This window comes from Prinia subflava, chromosome 2 (assembly GCF_021018805.1).
Source record: "Prinia subflava isolate CZ2003 ecotype Zambia chromosome 2, Cam_Psub_1.2, whole genome shotgun sequence".
Classification (NCBI taxonomy): Eukaryota; Metazoa; Chordata; class Aves; order Passeriformes; family Cisticolidae; genus Prinia; species Prinia subflava.
The window spans coordinates 96,770,658-96,790,366 of record NC_086248.1 but is presented as its reverse complement, the minus strand read 5'-3'; the positions used below and the strand labels follow the sequence as shown (position 1 = coordinate 96,790,366).

The 19,709-nt window shown below is 41.0% G+C and overlaps 1 protein-coding gene across 2 annotated transcripts in view; it reads right to left on the bottom strand.

The window, feature by feature from the left end:
• The window catches only part of CNIH3 (cornichon family AMPA receptor auxiliary protein 3), an 84,725-nt gene that overhangs the window by 63,001 nt on the left and 2,015 nt on the right, over positions 1-19,709 (bottom strand). Inside the window, exon 2 of one of the 2 annotated variants that reach the window (XM_063391115.1) lies at positions 18,524-19,535. The exons of the other annotated variant lie outside the window; for it this stretch is intronic. The gene's annotated coding sequence lies outside the window, so the exon portion shown is untranslated. Of the gene's footprint in view, positions 1-18,523; positions 19,536-19,709 lie in introns of those variants that run through there. 2 annotated transcript variants of the gene reach the window in all.

Here is a 19,709-nt window from a genome sequence, read left to right as displayed (position 1 = left end):
ACTCTTCCCAATATTTAATGTACTTCTCCTCACAATAATGCTGTAAGGTCAGCAAATCTGTGAAACCACACTATCAAAAAAACAAGATTTTTGAACCCAAAGAGAAAATGCTCAGTAAACCAATCGTGAAGAGTAATCCAGTAGTATCTCCTTGGAGGTAATCACACTCCTAGCTCCTGCTTTTAACATTTCAGGTCTGCCCAAATCACTGAATTCCAGTAAGTTGGGTGGACTGCACATGCACTGATCAGTGGAGCGTGTGCCATCAGTTCAGCAGAGAGCAGGACAGGTGCTGTTAGACACTTACCAAGCTGTTAATATGCACATTAATTCCTCTCACCTGAGTCTTGGCCATCTGACAAGATGTTCTTTTCCTGCTGACTGAAACAATAGCAATTGCCTGTAAGAACATGCTGTTCTGGAAAGCTCAGCAGGTCTGTTGTTTGCCTATTTTATCCAATGAGTGATTACATTTAAAGTAGATAAATAAGCCTGGAAATGCTACTTATTTAGGCATGCACCTACCCAGCTGAACTTACAATTCAAATAACCAAATTATTCTATGACTCTAACACTAGAATGACTTACCAGAAGCTACAGGATGAGCAGTCATATCTCAGACCTAGGTTCTCTTCTTGCATGACTCGTTCTCTCTCTTTATGTTCTGATTTTTCAAAGAAGGATTATAAATTTAGGAGAATAGAAATCCAAGACTGGGAATGAAGGGCAGAAAAAAAAAAGTGATGACCATCTCAGCAAGGCTTGAGGGTGTTACAGAAATACACTACTAGTAGCTCACAATTAATAGATTTCTCAAAGTGTCTGTCAAACTGCAATGTTACTTTTCTTTGTATGTTATCAAATGAGGATCTAATCCTGAGCACTTCCAAATAACAAATAATACTTACGTGTTATGTAGGGTTTACAAAGGGGTTACTTTGAGTGAACCCACAGCTGTTTCATGAGTATGAACCACTCAGTTTAGGAAGGCTTTAGAATCAGATCCATCCTCACAGATTACTTTTAAACCAATACTCAAAGAACCATGAGAGAATATATTTTAATTTTTATTTTGCAGAGGATTTTTTCTTAAAAATGTGTAAGACAGTTGAATTCCAGCTTCTCCAAAAGAATAGAGGCAGTTACATCACTTGTTCTAGGCTTGAAAACAATTTGCATGGCCATCGAGAAGTTCTTTATATAGTCGAACACTGATTTCAGCACAAAATCTTTTCACAAGGCAAATATCAGGATACTTTGGAGCTGAAAAGCAAAGCCTTCAGTTAATCCAGTTCTGCAGATACAAACAGCTTCCTGAATTAAGTATTAGAGAGAGTATCTTCTGGGCATGACCTCTGGAGCCTACAGCACTAACTAGGGAAGGAAATGGGATGACAACTGGCAGGAGGAAAGTCTGCTACTGGCCAAATGTATTCTTTTGTGGAAATTCAACCCACACTTCCACCACTGCAACTCTTGAGAAGCAAGAAGGTATCTTAGAAAATATCGGTGCTAGAATGAAATGACAAACGTTAAACTGAAAGCATGTGTAAGAAGTTAAATTCTATGAGCATGGACCTAGATGTTGCAATTTTAACAGAATTATGCAGATTTGGTGCCCCCTGCTGTCTTTTACTACCAGAGTGACCCATGAAAAATATGAGTAAGTGATTAAACACACTGAACTGCACAAAACACCCCCAGAGGGCAAAATAAGGATACTGTTCAAAAAGGCACATTTAAACTAGAGTGTGAGTTCAAAGGCTGCTTTGGAAGCACCCAGGAGCTCAGAAGAGCAGAGCTCTGTGTTGGGAATGATCACAAAGAGGAAAAACATTGAGTGCACCATGGCCAACAGGAACCACACAGAGAGGTGAGCTTCAGCCTTGGCTCACCTCCATCGCTTCAAACCAGGACCACAGAAAAGACTCAGTTTCTTGTGGGGACAAAACCACATGAAATCCCTGTGATCTCTCTTTCCTTGCTCAGCACCAGCTCTGCTATATTCCTGCCTCTCAACCCCAAACAGGAGACTTTAAACAGACTCTAAATACTTCCATATGATGGGACCACCTCGAAATCTCAAAAAATATGAGTACCAGTGGTGGCTCCAGGTACACACTGGGTACATCTACACAAGTCTGTGTTATCAGCTGAAGTGGAAGACACGTTCCAGGAGCACACCCAGTTCAGCAGGCTCCTGCATGGGACAAGCCCAGAGCTAAGCTGAAGCACAACCCCTCTAATGCACTCAGCACTGCAGCAGCTGCACACAAATTCAAATGAGGCTGACCTGCTGATCCCACTGCCTCAGAGGTGGTTGTCTCACCTCTGCATCCCCCTAGCTGCTTGCTGCCAGTCCACCCATTTCATAAGCCCCAGCAACCTTCTGGCTTCTTGCTTATCTTTCTGACTTAAAAAAGTAATCTCTCTGTCTTTTCTACCCCCCAGGGCTGGTTTTCAGATGGATCAGTTTATTGTATGGTCATGTGGATGCCTGGTCTGGTGTAAGAGGGGGAGGAATGTCCCTTTGGCAGCAGTACAGTCTCAGATTGGCTTAAGCTAATAATGAAACTTCTGGCCTAAATCAAATAGGGCCATGAGGTGCCAATGGATGCAATGGCTTGTCCAAACCAACAGAACATATTTCCAGCACAGCTGGGTTGAAATCCTGCTATAATCAAAGGCCAAGATATTATATCACTAACTTTTAAAAATTTCTCTGTTGGTCTCTTGCCCATTCTTTGCACTCCTACAGGACTACACAATGTATGTGATGATGAAGCAAAGCACAGAGCTCTGTCTGAGCTACTGCAAAGCAGCAGACAGGACTTTTCCAGGAAGAATATCTATTTAAGTGATTTCCTACTGCAAATCCACATGCTATCAAGTGATGACTTTGTCTGCTTAAGCTCAAAGACATTTCTCTAAAGGGGCCTTCATTCAGTAGTCACAAGTAATCAATCAGTCAGTTACTTCCTCCCTTGGCTATCTGTGCTTGAAGATGGAAAAAGAAAAAAAACCAAACCAAACCAACCCAAACATCTCCACAGAAAAGGGACAGTCCTGTCTTGCCACAACAGAGGTGTTCAGTGACTGGAGACTGGGGCCTGTATTCCTGAAATCATGGGTGCTAAAACAGCATTATGCTGTACTTCAAGCAGATGTGCAACAGAGCATGCTTCATCATTTCATACTCTCCTTAGGTTGGAAGGCTTTTAAGACTGACATTGAATCTGTGAGTCACTGACTGCTCTGGAAAGGCTTATTGGTGAATAAGATGAAGATTCTGTCATTTGTAGTGCCTGAGAAAGTTTTTCAGTTTCAAGAGAAAAGAATTTATTGTTTCTCTGACACTTATTTATATACACAAGTTTTAAATGGCCATTTTCAACTCTTGAACTCCTGTGACTTAGTGAGATGGTATGATCTGTATTACATCTGCTGTAGCAGTATTTAAACAATCATCCTTAATAAAATCTTGCTCACTCCCACCATCTAGAAATCCTATTTTGTACTTCACACATTTTATTTTCATACCTCAGAATTCAAAACACCAGAAGGCAGGAGTTTGGTCTGGTAACTATTAAATTAGTTGCACCCTGATCCAAAATCAACTTACTTACTACATCCTTTATATTTGTCAGTTTACTCATTGAACTGGCTGCAGAGACTGTCTAAAAATTCATTTCTATCTCCTCTGAAGTTTAAGTCAGTGGTCTGTCCTCTATTCACCTCTATTCAGCGTGAAACACAGCCACACACAGCCATGTCAGGGGTTGTGCAAGAAGAAGATTATGAGGGTGGATCCACTTGTTTTGATCTCCCAACAGAGCACTGTGGCTCACCCTGCTACCACCCGGCTGTGGGGCTGCTCCTGCAGTCACCTTCCTGCTATTTTTCCACTCCTAAGCTCTCTTCTTTCTCCCCTTTTCTTGTTTTTCTACCTGAAATTAATAAATTAAGGTACATGTCTACCAGCCACCAGTCGCAAAGAGCCAGACCTCAATGTTCTTGAGAGCAAAGAGACAAATTTTAACTATTGAAATGAACTTGAGTGCTGGAAGAGCTGCTTTGACACAGAAGGGAGGCGTGCAGAGGGATGAGTGGGGAGGTTTAAGTCAGATCTTATTATCACAAGACCTCAGGGCACTGGCTAATCAGCAGGGGTGTAGCTTTATTGGGAAAAGTGTCTTTTATGATATTCATGTCTGTATCTGAAACATTCCATTTCAGTGAGACACCAGAGACACTTCACGAGCCACTGGAGTGCTGTATCATAGCAATTAATAACAATTACTGGGAGACTCTCTTCCAGGGCATGCCAAGCCCCAGAGTGTGGGAAGGGATAAAGCACATCACTACCCATGTCTTTCAAGTGTGCTCTTCCCAATGCAGAAACTAAGGTAAATATCAATATACATGACAGACTTCTTTCCTCTCTCAGCATAGTCTTTTTCCTGTAATCCAAGTTTTGGGACACATTTCTTCTACCTACTACATATCTTTTACCTAAAAATGCAGATATGCACAGTGTAAATTGTAATTTTCTCCTCATAGGACAAGAGATCAGTTTCAGGATAAAGAATCCAGAACAGGGAAGCAAAAAACTCCAAACTCAGTTCACAGTGTAAACAAAAGACTTTGCACTTACTCCACTTACTGGACATCCTGTCTAGAATAGGATGGCAAAATGCCCTAGGCTTTGTTTATGCTGGCTAGCAAAATAGGCTATAAACAAAGCAGAAGACAAACTGGTTTCTAACATGATTTTTCCAGCCTTTGAGGAATAAACCCAAACTTTTTAAGGCTGACACAATCAACCAGCCAAACTAGTGGAAGGACTGAAATGAGCTATTTATAATTCAAAACCCAAACTAACAGTAGGCATCAATGACCCAGAGCCAGAATTCAAGTCATTTGAGTATAGAATAAACAGTGAAGAGACACCAAGCAACCCCAAATTTCTGCAAATCCATATTTCAGGGCTAGGTTAAAGGGCAAAAGATCTGTTCACCATCTCCTTCTGGAGACTAAAGCAGGATTGAGCCAAGTGTATACATATGTTAGTATATCAGGAAACATAAGTATACATTCTTATGCTACAACAACTTTTTATGACATACATTTGCTCTTATCAGAAGCTGGAAGACAAAAGCAGTCTTCATCCTGCAGTTAACAACAACAGGCGACAGTCCATTAGCAAGAGAGTAAACAATGCACTTTATCAAGCATTACTTCATTTTCACTTTTCTGTTTCCATCCCTTTGTGTCCTTGTAAAGGCTGGGGCAGCAGGTGTGAAACAAGGACATCCAAACCCTATTTTTTTCCATGATAAACAAGTTTAGCTCCAACATGTGCAGTTGTTTTAAGGTATTTTTATCCTGAATTCAGTATTTAAGGATTTTACGACAATTCGATATTTCATGTGATCCTATTAAATAAGAAACATGATCATAAAAATAAAAAACTAGTGTGAAATAGATAATATTGATGTTCTTGCAGAGTGATGCTGTAGCACAGCCATTCAGCTTGTGTTTCTGTGTGTGTGATGGTTCTCTCCTCACCCTGCTATGGCTGGGCTTGCAAGAACGCCTCATTTCTCCCTTTCTGGCTGCAGTTTCCCTGCACAAAAGCTGGGTAGGGTAGAGGTGAATAAAGGGTGGGAGTGCAGATGTCACCCCAGCTCTGGATGAAGACAGGGCACACACTCGGGGCGCTGAAGAGCACTGCTGAGACACGCGCTACAACCACAGCTAACGCAGCCAAGACAGGGCCTTAGGCAGCAACTGACTTTGCAGCTCTGTCTAATCTCCAGGCTTACAAGTGAATGCCTTCTGACATTGCTCCTTTTGCTGTGTAACTCTTCCTACCTGTAAGAAAAAGCTTCAGCAATTCCCTGAGACATTCCCAAACAATAGATACAGTAATCTATTTATAATGGGCACCTACTGCTTGGTCCACTGAAATGATACATTCTGAATTTTGATGGCATTCCTTTATTTTAAACATGCCACCAAGAGTCAATATTTAATGGTCAGTGATCCCTAAACAATAGGGTTTAATTTCTCATTTACCAGGTATATGGGAGCAAATCCGTACTTCAGTGTTCTGTAATAAAACACAGCTCATAAAGTAATATTACTTTGGAATATAAATATGAGGCATTATACACAGCATGTAACTCAATCATTCTTGACTCTGGCATAAACAGTCAGAGGTGAATGCCACCTCGATTAATACTAATTACACCTTGCACCCTTATGAACAGACTGACTGAAGCACTTATCAGCCATGCACACAAGCAATTTGTTCTAAGCCACACAATGAGTCAGTGGCAAACAAAGGAGAGGAAACAAGGTTCCTTTATCTCCCACACTTCTTCTGAGCCAGCTTCGCACCAACAAGAATTAAAAGCCATTTCATACTTCATAGTTACTTTTTGTCAGTGTTTCATCAGAGTTATAACCTCAGCCTCACAATGTATTAAAAAGCTTTGTACAAGTAAATACATAAATATATGTGTATATATACGTGTGTGTGTGTTTTAAATATAGCAAAACATAAACCTAATGGAATAAAGCCTCACTGCTCCTAAAATAGATTTAGTATCTGTACGCATCACCAAGGAAAAGAGTACTACTCTAAAAGCACATATTTATTGTATAAACCTCAGTGTTTTGTGCAGCCTTTAGGTTCACTGCAATCTTACTGTACTACATTTTTATACTTCTTTAAATAACCACTGGGTGTCACAGTTATCAACAGAAAATGCTTGGGGGACTTTTCCAGGTTCATTTCAATTGGGATTCATATCATCAGAGACAACATCGATTCTCATACCTGTAACATTAATACCCACTCCCATTCCAAGATGAGAAAATGGCTTCCTCAATTAAAAAAAAAAATCAGAGTTAACACAAACTGTGTTCTTTTAGAAAATGTAGCAAAATGGAGATCTCTCTTTCAAATTTAGCCTACAGGTAAGATTTTGTGATACCTAAGGGATTTTGTGAAGTTCACTACTGGAGTGGAATGAGGCAATTCTAGACTTCATGGACTTAAAGAAAAATTTCCATAGGCTTCCTTTTTCAAAAATTAATTGACATGACAAATAATTACTTCCTCTCCACTTCATAAGAATCCCATTCACTCTAACTATTTTGTCATTATAAATAGCACTATAGCCTTATGCTTCAGGTCCCAGCTCTGAGAATCACACAACTAGCAGAAGAACGTGAGTTTTCTTACTTTAAAAGTAAGTTTATGCTCTTCATCACAGAAAAGAAAATGTGACACCGGTGACTATTCAGGTTTGCAAACAACAGCTTTAAACCATGTGAACTGCTCCATGTCTTTGTTCAGTTGTCAGTCCCAAAGGAACAAAGCACTGTTCACCTCTCAAAATCCCCATGAGATGAGGATGTCACCCACCCACGTGTGTGCCTCACACCTGGAGAGCTGCATCCAAAGCATAGGCAGCACCAAGTAAACCAAGCACCAAGTAAACTTGCAATTGTAGAGACTCTATCCCCATTTATGTGATCCAAATGATCCATGAGGAAAGGCTGGCACGGCTGGGACACTTGGGAGAAGACAAAGTGGACAGCCAAAGGATTGTGCTCCTAAGTGCCTAGGAATGTCTGCAGGATACGTGGGAAGCCTCCGTCATACCCATGCTAAAGGATACTGGTCTGGAGCAGATGCTAAGAACAGTCAGGGATTCATGTTTGGGATAATTCAGGACAACAGAGTTTGGGGGGTCTTTGCCAGGACCTGTAAGATGTGAAGGAAGGAGAAAGGTGTTTCATGGCTATCTCCTGTATCTTGGAGTATGACTTTTGAGGGCTGAATTAAGGAGCATGGGGCAGTTACCAGCTGCCACATTTCTCATTCCCTACTTTTTCTTACCCATCTCTGAATTCAAAACTGGAGACAACTGAAAATGGAAGCAGAGAATTAACCCAGTCCCTGAAAATCAGGCTCCACAGAAGTACCTATGGTTCCTGGCCACAGTTCAGGTGATGGATGAGAGATGCAGGCTGAGACATGGGCAAGTGAGACAGAAATGCCAAACAGGCACTGTCATGAGAGATGTGCAACACATGGCAGGCACCAGCCTCTCTCTCATGCACTATGTTTAGAGCCTCACATTGCCTTAAGCAAATCACCCTGCCCTGCCCAGCATTTTCTAACTCCTCCATTTCAGCCACTTGCTGCCTGAGCACCTAAAATGACTGTCTCCACCAGAAATGTGATTTTTCCCCCCCTTTAATCTATATTCATCCAAGTCCAGCTGCACAGAAAAAGGCACATGCAGGAGAATGCAAGCATTATCTAATACATAAAAGATGGATGCAGAGAGGAAGAGAATTAAGCTGTTCTTCAGGCCCAGCATGGCACGATAAGAAGTAATGGGTGTGAACTGCAGGTGGGAGTTTCAGATTAGACATTAGAAATGGCTTCTTTTAACAGTAGGCATAATAAGGACTTGAATAGATTGCTTGAGGAGGCTGCAAAGGATTTCAAAAACAGGTTAGACAAACATTTCTCAAGAATCATATTGGTATACATGTTTGAAGACTGGAGCAAGGAATGGATTGTTTAAAGTCCATTCCAGTTCTGTTTTCCTGTGATATTTTTGATCCAACGATGCCTAACGACCTTTTTTTTTTCCCCTAGGGATTTGTCTTAAACAAATCTCACAATCTTAAAAACCTGCCAGCAAAATAATAAGGACTTCTTAAAAAATAAACATTATTCCAGTTCCTTCTCTTAGTCAAAAAGCTCTCCCACTATGCAACACATTCAACTACAAAGCTGAATAGTCAGTAAAATACTGAAAGCATTAGCAGCACTGCTAAAACTGTGGCAATAATACAGCAAGTGAGCTGAAATCCCCATTTCTTTTGACCAACTTCTTGCCACTTGTACCTTTCTGTCCTTCTTGGCACCCCAACACAATGCCTAATTTTCTAAATTACTCTAGCTTTTCTGCATACTTTCATTAACATAGCAGGTGCAGTTATTTAGACCATTAATGTCCTAGCAGTACTGGAAGTTGGGAGTGACCCCACTGCAAATTAACAGCTCAGACACAAGAGGTGAATGGTGCTTTAAAATACAGCTGGAAATCTTCCACTGTACCCAAACAGGACTTGGTCCAAGGTCCTTGTCTGAAAGCTGCCCTCTTAACACAAGTCACTTGAGTTGGAGGAGAAAAGCATTACAGATTAATTCTGGTTTGTGGAGAAAAGAGGCTCTTTTCTTCCAGCTGAAGTTAAAAGCTGCCAGCAAACATCAGCGACCTATTTGGAAATTCTGGACTGACTCCTCATGTGATTTGACACTGGACTTTTTCTCCACTTTCTATTGTAGTATTTCTATGAAGTCAGTCACCAAAAGCTTCTCTGAGTCAAATTCATTCTTTCTGCCCTTTCTCTTCACACTACTGTGCCACTATTTGCCTTTCCTTTCCCATTCCCATCACTTCTCAGCAATAACTTTCAACAGTTTGAAAGACTGATGCCAATGTTAAGATTGAACCTACAGGGGAATCCCCCCTATTTAACCTGTTCTGTCCATGTTACCTTTCCATTTTGTCTCCTCTTTCTAGACTGTAAGCTTGCAGGGGCATGGACAGACACAAATTCAAACTAAATATCTACAAAAGTAGGGCTCAGTTTGCCTGGGCCTGCTGGGATTACTGGTACATGGATGTTAAAGACATTGCATTTATGTACTGTAAATAATGCAATGAAATGTAATGTCAGATTGTGGCTACTACTGCATACCTCAGGAAACAGAGAAAATAACCTCCAGGAATTCTTCTTGAAATATTACAAAAAAATTATGAAAAAAAGGAGATGCAAAAAAAAGGACAGTGTGATAAATCATATTGAGAATGTGCTGGTCACATGTGAAACCACACTGACAATTACTAAATACAGAACTAACCACGGAGTGGGGTCTCACAGCATGTGTTTGGTAATTGCATCATCTGTGTTACATATTCTGAATAACTTTGGTTGAACAACCTGACTTATTAGTCATGTAACGCTATAGTTAAATGCAGGATACGGCTGCACAGCTCAGCGCAGCACTCTTACCAAGGAACTCCAAAACAAGATGCTGGAGAGCTGTGTCACTGGGGCGCTCCACCCCGGGTAATGAGCACAGCAGCCAGCTGGTAGGGCGGGCTGAGGAGGGAGACTGCATCTTCCACAGCCCCAGCCCACAGCCCAGCGTCCCCCTGGAATGGAAATGAGGAACAGGACAATCGTTAGACACATCTCGCTTCAAAGACTTGAAGAAACAGCCTTTTGATGTGTATGTAGCACATACAGATGTAAAGATAAGATCTGCTTCTCTTTTAACTGAGACTCCTCTCTAAGTCAAGATTCCAGTCCTTCTTGTTCACAACCACCCAAATTGCTCTTTTTCTGCAGAGCTAAAATGATGGCAATGTGCTCCGAAGTCACAGCAAGCTGAGCATTGTTTACATTGTTTACATTGATTACATTGTTCATTAATTACATCATTAAACTAATTCTAATTTGTTTCAGTGGACCCTATGTGGCCCCACACAGGTAAGAATCAGAAAAAATGTGCACGGAAGCCAGTAGAGCTTATGCACATGTGTAAGCCAGTCCTAAAACAATGTAAATCTCATTCAGGTAAACAAACAACAGGCCCAATATGTCATCTACCTGAATTTATTAAAATAGCAGTCTACACTAAATATTACTTGGGTTAATCACCATGAGTCATACCCAGTGAACCTCATTTTGCTATTCCTTGTTCCTCCTCACATAAAACTTCTGCAGTGTAAAGAGAGCAGGATTAGGCCAAACAATTCCATGAGCTCATTAGCTTCACACCACAAACACAAACCAGACACGCGTAAGAATAAAGAGCCAGTTTGGCGAGATACCATGATGCCAAGTCAGGTCAGTCAGGTTATAATAGTTTTAATTAACACTCTTCCAAGTTTCAGTGTTATTTATTTGCATACCAGTGTCACTCAGAACAATACAATCCTCTTTCCTCCCTATGAAAACCTTGGAAAAAAATGAAAGAAAAAATTTCAGTCTGATCTGGACAAAGAGAAATCCAGTGTAACGGCAAATAAAAATGATAGATGAACTTGAAAACCCTTAACAAAAACATCTTTAGAAATGAGAAGACTGATATCAGTCTAATATCCACTGATAAAGAAACATAAAGCATAAATCAGCACAGGTTGAACACCACAGAAGACATGATTTCTATTATTCTATTTTTGATTATGTTTATCCAAGCAGCAAAAATTTCTCATCTCAGAGGCCTTATATTGCCTTGCCCCTGAAAATGCTCCCTTTTGAAACATTGCTAGTGTTATTCCTTAAGGAATACAAAGGTTCAAAGTAAAATTCAGCAGGCTGAGCACTCTAGAAGGTATAATTAGAAATTAGTATTTTAATTATGTTTTGAAAATGCTCGATAGTGCAATAACTATGCAATATTATTCAACAAGACTTGTTTCAAAAGCCAAGTCATGGAAGCAGTTGCATGACAATGTGAATCTGCCTCAATTTACTGTCTTCTAGTTGAAAAAATCCAGACCAAATATTCATAGGGTTTGTTCCACACATTAAACTATTTACAGTTTAAATTAATGTCTATAAGTAGTCGTGTTATATAGCTAAAATGATAAAAAACATTAAAGATGTTGAAAGGCATAGCTAAAATTGCTATTCTTATGACAAACTTTAGAACATATGAGAAGCACTATAGTCTTATTTTTCACATAATATTTGCAATGTATTTCATTATCAATATTTTGTTAACAATATTGATAAAACACAAATATTTATATGTTATAAAAGTAAGATGTAGAGTAAAATATTAGTTCTGTGTAGAAGACAGATTAAGGATGTTTTAGCATCAAATAACTCGTAAGATTTAAGGGAAGTCATAATGTGTTTATACCAGACATTTTAGGATATCTGCATGGTCAAACTTTTTTAACAATAAAGTAGATGATCCTAAGTCTCCTCTCAGTGCTGAAATAATGCTATCAAAACATTGTTGAAGAAGGCATGCAAATATGTTATGGGGTAACTGACCTTATAAAATGAGTATGAAAAATGAATGTGTTTAGTGAACAAAAGTGCCTATTTTAGAGTTTTGTTCAAAAGGCTTTATTTTCAAGATGGGATACTTGTATTTCTTGTTTTTGCAAAGGATAAGAGATAAGAATAAAGAGAAACTGCTGGCAGTTCTGTATACACAGATTGCTTACTGCATTTAACCAAGAAAGGTTTTTAAGCTTTCACCTTGCTTTTTGTTCTTCTGATAATATTTCCATAATAATTTTAATAGTGCGCATATTTTTAAAGTAACAAAATGAATTAAGCATCAGTGACTACCCTTTCCTAATGAACTGCACACAGGCTCTAGTTAGGCCCAAGAGTCACAATGCGCATACCCTGAAGGATCCAGAGGATGGATAGCTCTGGGAGAAGCTTCACGATAAGATGTGGTAGGTCTAGACCCTCAGAGATCCCCAAAGGTCATCCTCGGATCCTTCCTGCTAATGTTCTTGGAGACCTTCTGCTTCTTCAGGTGACCTGTCAACACCGGCCTGAACATCCCTGTCTGGCTGGTTTCCACCCACAGCTGAGTCTGAGGAGCCATTATGACCTTGAGGACAGATGAAGACAGATCACCAAGAAGGGATGTGATGGTACAGCTCCACAATCCATGAGCCACAGGCTGGTGTCCCAGTAACACTGGAGTAAGGGCTCCACTGCCACAGCTCACTGTGGCTGTCAGTGGCACACAGCTGACATCTCTCAGCCAATGTGACACTGTTTGAATTTCCAATTTTACAAGCACAGAAATGTAGAATGTAGGCCAGAATTCACCTCTTTTAACTCTACTCACCTACGAGTTAGTGGTACTCTAATGTCGCTGGGCTAGGCTCCCGCAGTGTCACTGCAAGACACCAGAAAGCCACAAATCCCATCTTTGATAAGGATCTGGGATGAAACACCTTTGTGGCTGCCTCCACCTCTCCAGAGGAAGCCTAGAAAAATAGCTTGGGCCAGCTGCTTAGCTTACAGAAGTACAAAGTCAGGCTAGATTAATGCCACAAACTATGTTTTTCAAAAAGAAAGTTCTATCAAGGTTTTCCTGCTAACACTGTTGTTACAATAATAACAGCAAAGCAGATTTATCAAGCTACCTACTTTGCATTTGTGTCAATGCTCCTGGCAAAATGAAATTAGTTCTGTTCAGCTGTGTCTTTGGCACTGCACATCTTTGGCAGGGGATTCCTAACAACACATGGGTATTCTTTTAGCTTCAGGGAGAGGAGTCTTTGTCTTTTAGGACAGAAAGCTTGAGCTCATTTCAGGATGCATTGTGAGGTTTTGAGAGGCCATGGTGTGCAATATAATTAGTTACTCTGAGGTGACAGATTTGTTATAATTCATAAAACCAGGTTCCAGCTGTGAAAATGCAGTAAACAGTACTGGCCACAGAAGAACATCTATGCATGCACTGAAATATTTAAAAGATCAAGCCTTTGGTGCTAATTTTACAAAACTCCCCTTTCCTCCTTCCAGCTGGAACTACTTCCCACCATGCCTCCCAGCACTGACAGTATCCAGCAGGACACACTCCTCTCTCAGATGTGGTGCTCTGAAGAAGCACTATTAAATCAGAGTTACTGACAAAGAAGGTGTTGGTATTTATAGAAAATGAGGAACTGCCTCAGAAATTCTACAGATGAAATTGTGTCTATTGTATTAACTTGTCCTGCTGGATAAAAATAGGAATGACAATATCTAGGGTGTCCTGCCCATTAGTCCAACTGGTGATGAGTAATGCAGCCAAATGCATGTCAGTAAATCCTACCTACCACACCATGCTTCAGAAATCCTCTTGGCACTCTTCTTTAAGAGAGAAGCCATGAAAGCATAAAGGTTTCATCTGCATGTATTCGAAATTATTTTATTATTTATGAGGCAAAGATTCAAATAAGGTATATTAGTTGCTCCAAATACATCTCAGTAAAAAACTATCTCTGCCTCCATTCCACAGATTGTACCCTCTTCAAAAAACACCAAGTATTATAGAAAATCTGGTGAATGTTACTCTTTCAATTAGAGAAATCAGGTTGGTTTAGTACAAAAGACCCAAATACATTAGCCAAAGACAAAAAAACCTAAATTCTCTGATACTAAGAGCCTTTGGAAAAGGACCTGAAGAAACTCTTCTGGAAATCAAAATGCAATGTTTAAAGGTTATTGGATCACATGGATTTAACATGTTACTGCCTGATGTTGGCCTTAGACAGAACTTGTGTCTTGCATGAGCGTCCTCCCGAAAGCCTGCGTGATCAGTCTTCTGTACCATGCAATGCTCTTGCCCACTCCAGCATCTCAGGCCACTCTAGTTCTGGAACAAGACTCTTTTTCAAGCATGCAGAAAAAGTACTTTTGTGCTGGACTAGTGGTGTGTTGTGGGTTCTTTATCAGAGTAGGTATTTGAAATTTCCTGAGGTCTTAGGTCTGAGAGTATGTGCCAGAGCCCAGAAAACATTAGATGAAGTGGTGAAGACTTTGTACTACATAAATGCATGGAGCCACACAAAGAAATCTTTTCTCTAATTTTGTGGCTCTTTCTTTCTGATGTAAATACTACACACCAACAAGGAAGGAGGAGCTTGTACAGGAAGTTGTATTTTAAGTAAAGATATAGTTACATGAAAAAAGAATGATTTGCCTTAAAATAAGGGGCACTTAAATAGTGCAATGACATTCTTATGACACTGGCCTTTAATCTTTTGCCCAAAGTAAGGAGGGTCTGATTCGCTTGCTTTTTTAAATACGGACTTGGAAAACCATATATTCCTGATTAAGAAGGGGAAAAAATTAGTAAGTAATCGCAGGGCTCCAAGGAGCTATTCACAAGCTTAATGTTAAGATGTAATCTTCTGGTGATTACGTAATAATTTCCCCTCTGCCCATTCCAGAGTGGATATGAGATACTACAGTCTACATGCCTGGTCTTGAATGTTTAGTTCCAGGTGTGAGAGCTCACCACAGTTGCCTAGAGAAAGGCAAAGTGTACATGTCATTCTGGGAGAGACAGGTCCTAACTCCAAGGATAAGCAATAGAAGGTGGTGTGTCACCCACTCGGGGTTAGGCTCTAGGAGCTATGTGGGAGTTGGCAGACACAACTAACAAGCCTGAAATAACAATTGCTTTGAGAGCCAGAACAAAATAAAAGGCAGGGGAGCAGCCCTCAAGTAGGAAAAGTAAAATAACTGCAACAATAGCAGGACAAATCTAATCTCACATAAAAACACCGATAACTCATCTGAGATCTGGACATGGAATTGACATGCTAATATTAAGGAACACAGACCAGAAGAAACAATAAGCTTGGAAACCTCCATGGAATAAAATCATGGCTTTTCTGTGGAGTGTCTACCAGCTCCTGCTGCACACAGTGGTCAGAAGGGGATTTCATAAGTGTTAAACATTTACACCTATCAAGATGTGGAGAAAAAAAAATAAAAATCCAAGCATGCTGTTATTCTGTCCATTGCAATCCACTGAAGCACTGACATGGTGGGATACTGTGTTTCCAAATACTGGCTACACGTAACTTCTGAATATATCTCAAAATGCCTGATGCATCACAGGATACGTAGACAAATTTTGCACAGTGATTTCTAGGATAGTCCCAGACAGATAAATCCTGCATGCAAAGCAAGTCTGACATGTCGGATTCACAGCATATGCAATATTGTCTTGCTCAGAGAAGTTGCACAGTAAGTACCAATCTGGCAGCACACCCCTTGCACATGCATGTTTTATCTGTCCTTACAGGGACGTCTGAGTTCTCCCAACACATCACATCCTGCACATCCAGAGAGACACCCATGGCAACGGAAATACAGGGAAACCATGCCATGTATGCTCTTCCTATGAGAAACTGCACTGACCATGTAACAGCACGACACACCCTGTGTTAAACAGGACGTTCTGTACCACACGGGATCCTCAGCACTTTCTGACATTTATTTTTGTGACCACACCATGCTGTGCTTACCCAGGAGAGTGCAGAGGTCAACATCAGTGTACGCACATGAATTTGGTGGACAGAAGACACTGTGTGATTACCTAATATTTAATTAAGTTGCAACAATAGCACTACTGCCCTTATCCTCACCACGCAAGCTCAGCTACAAAGCAACATGATGCCTGTACTGAAGCCCTGGGATATAATATCAGTAACCCCTGAAACATGACAATTATCCAGTCACCAACACTGTTGCACTCCAACACCAGGACAGTCTTGTAGAAAGTATATTTACAATCACACCAAAATTAAAGTTGGACAACATATTTTGCAGGTCACTGGTTCAACCTCCTGCTCCCTCCACAGCTATCTTTAAAGATAAACTAGGTTGCTCAAAGTCTTTTCCTGTCTAGTTTTATTTCCAAAGATGGAAAATCCACAGACACTCAGAGAAAGTGTTCTGCTACTTGACCACTCTCACTCAGGACTTTTGTTTTCTTACACACAATTGGAATATCTCTCAGTGCAGCTTCTCACTTGGGTCTCTCATCCTGTTGGTGACCATCTCGGGAAGAAGCCTTGTGCCACCTTCCCTATAATTCCCTCTGGTAAGGTGCCCATTGTAATTAGATCCTGCTGTGGCCGTGCCCACTTCCTCACACATGGTGTGCTCCAGCCCCTCCCACCTCGGCAGCCTCTGCTCAGCCGGCTGTTCCAAGCCGGACAGTGTATATCCAGTGTGGCCTCACCAGTGCTGAACACAGAGCTTGTACCTGCTGAGTGTATGCATAATGCAGCCCTGCAGCTGCTGAAATCCAATGAGGAACTTCTGTCCACCAGGACGGCCAGGCCCTTTTCTGCTGGGCCACTTCCAAGGCAGCTGGTTCTCAGCCTGTAGTATCCTGGGAGGATAGCCTGTCCCACATTCAGGACTCTGCCCTTGTCTCTGTTGACCAACACAAGGCTCTCACTGGCCCGCTCTGGCAGCTTGGCAAGCCTGCTCTGCCTGGCGGCCTCCCGTGCATCCACTGATCTCCCCAGCTTGGCAAGAGCACCAGCACAAAACTTGCTGAGGGTGCACTCTGTACCACCCCCTGCACGGTGCCCTCGTCAAACAAGACTTGCCCAGTATTGATCCCTGAGCCCTCCTAACGGGGCAGCAGTCAAGACCTCAAACCCGTGAGACACAACCTTCAAGCCTGGGCTACAGCCAGTTTTTCACACACGGTCTGCCCACCCCACCCACACCTCCCCAGTTAGAGGGTTATTGAGGAAGTCTACCAAAAGCCCCCATAAAGACAAGGTTGAACAGCATCCTGTGCCTTCCCTGTGCTCACTAAGCCCAAAGTCAGTGACACTGAGTCTGACAACTGAACTTAAATGTGTAACATTAGCCTTTGTTCAGCCACCTGCAGTCTTTTAAATGCCATGGACTTTCAAATGCCACAGGGTGTGAGCACAAAATAAAATGGCCAGCTCCCTCAACACTCAGATGTGTTCCAGTGGACTTGTATATGCCCAGACTGACAGAGTGGACTTTCTGGGGGTAGATTCCCTCCTCTGCCCAAACCCTGCTACCAGCCACAGAAGCTTGGGAGATGGGAAGAGTTTTTTTCCAGCGAAGTCCAAGATGAAAGAGGTCTCTTCTTTTTCCTTGACCTTTATGGGCAGTTTAATCACCCAGTTCTGCAGCAGTCCCACATTTTCCCTCGTCTTCCTTTTGCTGCCCATTCACCCATAGAATCTCTTTACATTGCCCTTCAGGTCCTTCAGTTGCAACTCCAGCCAGGTTCTGGCTTTCCATGTTCCACTCCTCTACTGAAATACAGACCATCCTCCTCTGCATGAAGTGGTGGAATCTCAGACCAGTGTAATTTGCTTACTATCTGCTGAATGATTTCTAGAAATGCTGTTTAAGGAAGGTGCTTATCTTTCACCCTTATCTCATTTTTTGGAAGTTGCAAGCATATCCAGGTGCCTGTTCAAGCATTTATTTAGCTGGTACTGTGGAAAATGCGATTGTTCTAAATTATTCTTTCTTCCTTTGTTCTTTGTTGCTAGTTGGTTTGTTTCCAGTAACCTCAAATTTGGTGCAGAAGAAAAGGGAAATTATACACACCTGATAGAGAATCAAACAATTCATTACCTTCAGCATGTAGCTTTGACTGCTAATCCATCTCTCGAGGTTTTCTCTAATATTTTGCAGTATTACAGCTCTGCCGAAGCAGCCTCACATGGTTATTATCAAATAACCCAGGCCCCTAATGAGAGTTCCTTCCTATTATTCAGATCTGGACTATGTGCTCCATCCTCCTCTAAAACAAAATGGGGGGGGGGGGAAGTAAAAAAAGAAAAAAAGAAGACCTAAATTAGCCAAAGTTTATTAGTTCTAGCCAGCTCATAAACAATAAATTCAAGGGTTGTTTTTTTTGGTTCTTGACTTTTCAGACCTAGAAAATGGAAGTGTTTCTTGCTTTTCAAGCATTTGTATTTAGTCTAGAATGTCCCAACACAGGTTTCTTACAGTTAGGAGATACCACTAGTTCAAAATGTTCTACATTGGTAATTTCATTGGTTGTTTTTGACAGGGAGTGATTGGTCTCTTCAGTTTTCTAAACTATCACAATAAATAAGTATTTCTGCAACATTTTTTGTGTTAAACATGTGGATCTATACAATAGGAAGTTGTCTGGATTACAATATAGTCAGAACTGTACATATTCTGCACTGTTATGTATTACACCTCTGCTTCAGTAACATGGCTGGTACTACAACTGTATTTAAGGTTGCCAAAATTTCTCTTAAAATTCCTCTTCTGGGTGTTTATAAGTTTGTCATTTTTTATAGCTGAATTGTTGCATTAATTCTGTACTTTTGGGAAACTTTCAAGATGACTGAATATGATGAGCTCATACTTCTGTTACTATAATAGGGTCATCTGTCACAAGTGAGACATGTTTTGTATTTACCAACTGATTCTCTAATTGCTCAAAAAGCTGCACACTTACTTGGATTATTAAATTTGCCCTCCTAATCTGGCTGCAGAATAGAATCAGACACAAATCACGGCTTAGCTGATGAAAGACTGACAAAGTATGGTGTCATTACCCCTTTCACAATTCTCTTTTTCCTGTGACTGTGTCAGCCCCAGACCTGTCTTCCAAGATCCCCTCTTGGTGACTACAGAAAGCCTAAGAAAAGTAAAAACCACCTCTATGATTAGGAAAGCTACAGGTGACAAAGGACGACAGGAGCAGACAGTGGGGAAAAGGTTTTTACCATTCCCTTCCTCTGGACACTGAGACATAAAGCAGGAAAGAACAATGAGCAACTTTACCTTCCTGAAAACCAAGTCTTGATTTTTATTGTTCACTTTCCACAGGGTCTGTGCTAGTCTCTCTAACTGGTCATGTCATGTTTACCCAAGTCTTTGAATTACCAATCCAGTGATGGCATCTGGGGAAGACCAAGAAAGAAGTCAAGAATGCTGAAAACACAGAGCAATGGAAATGAGAGTATACACAGCAGTGAAGTGGCTAAAACACACGCGTTGTGTTCTCCAGCAGTGGTTGGTGGGCTAAAAACACAAAATCAGCATTCCCCTCTCTGGAAGACTGATGTTGAATTTAA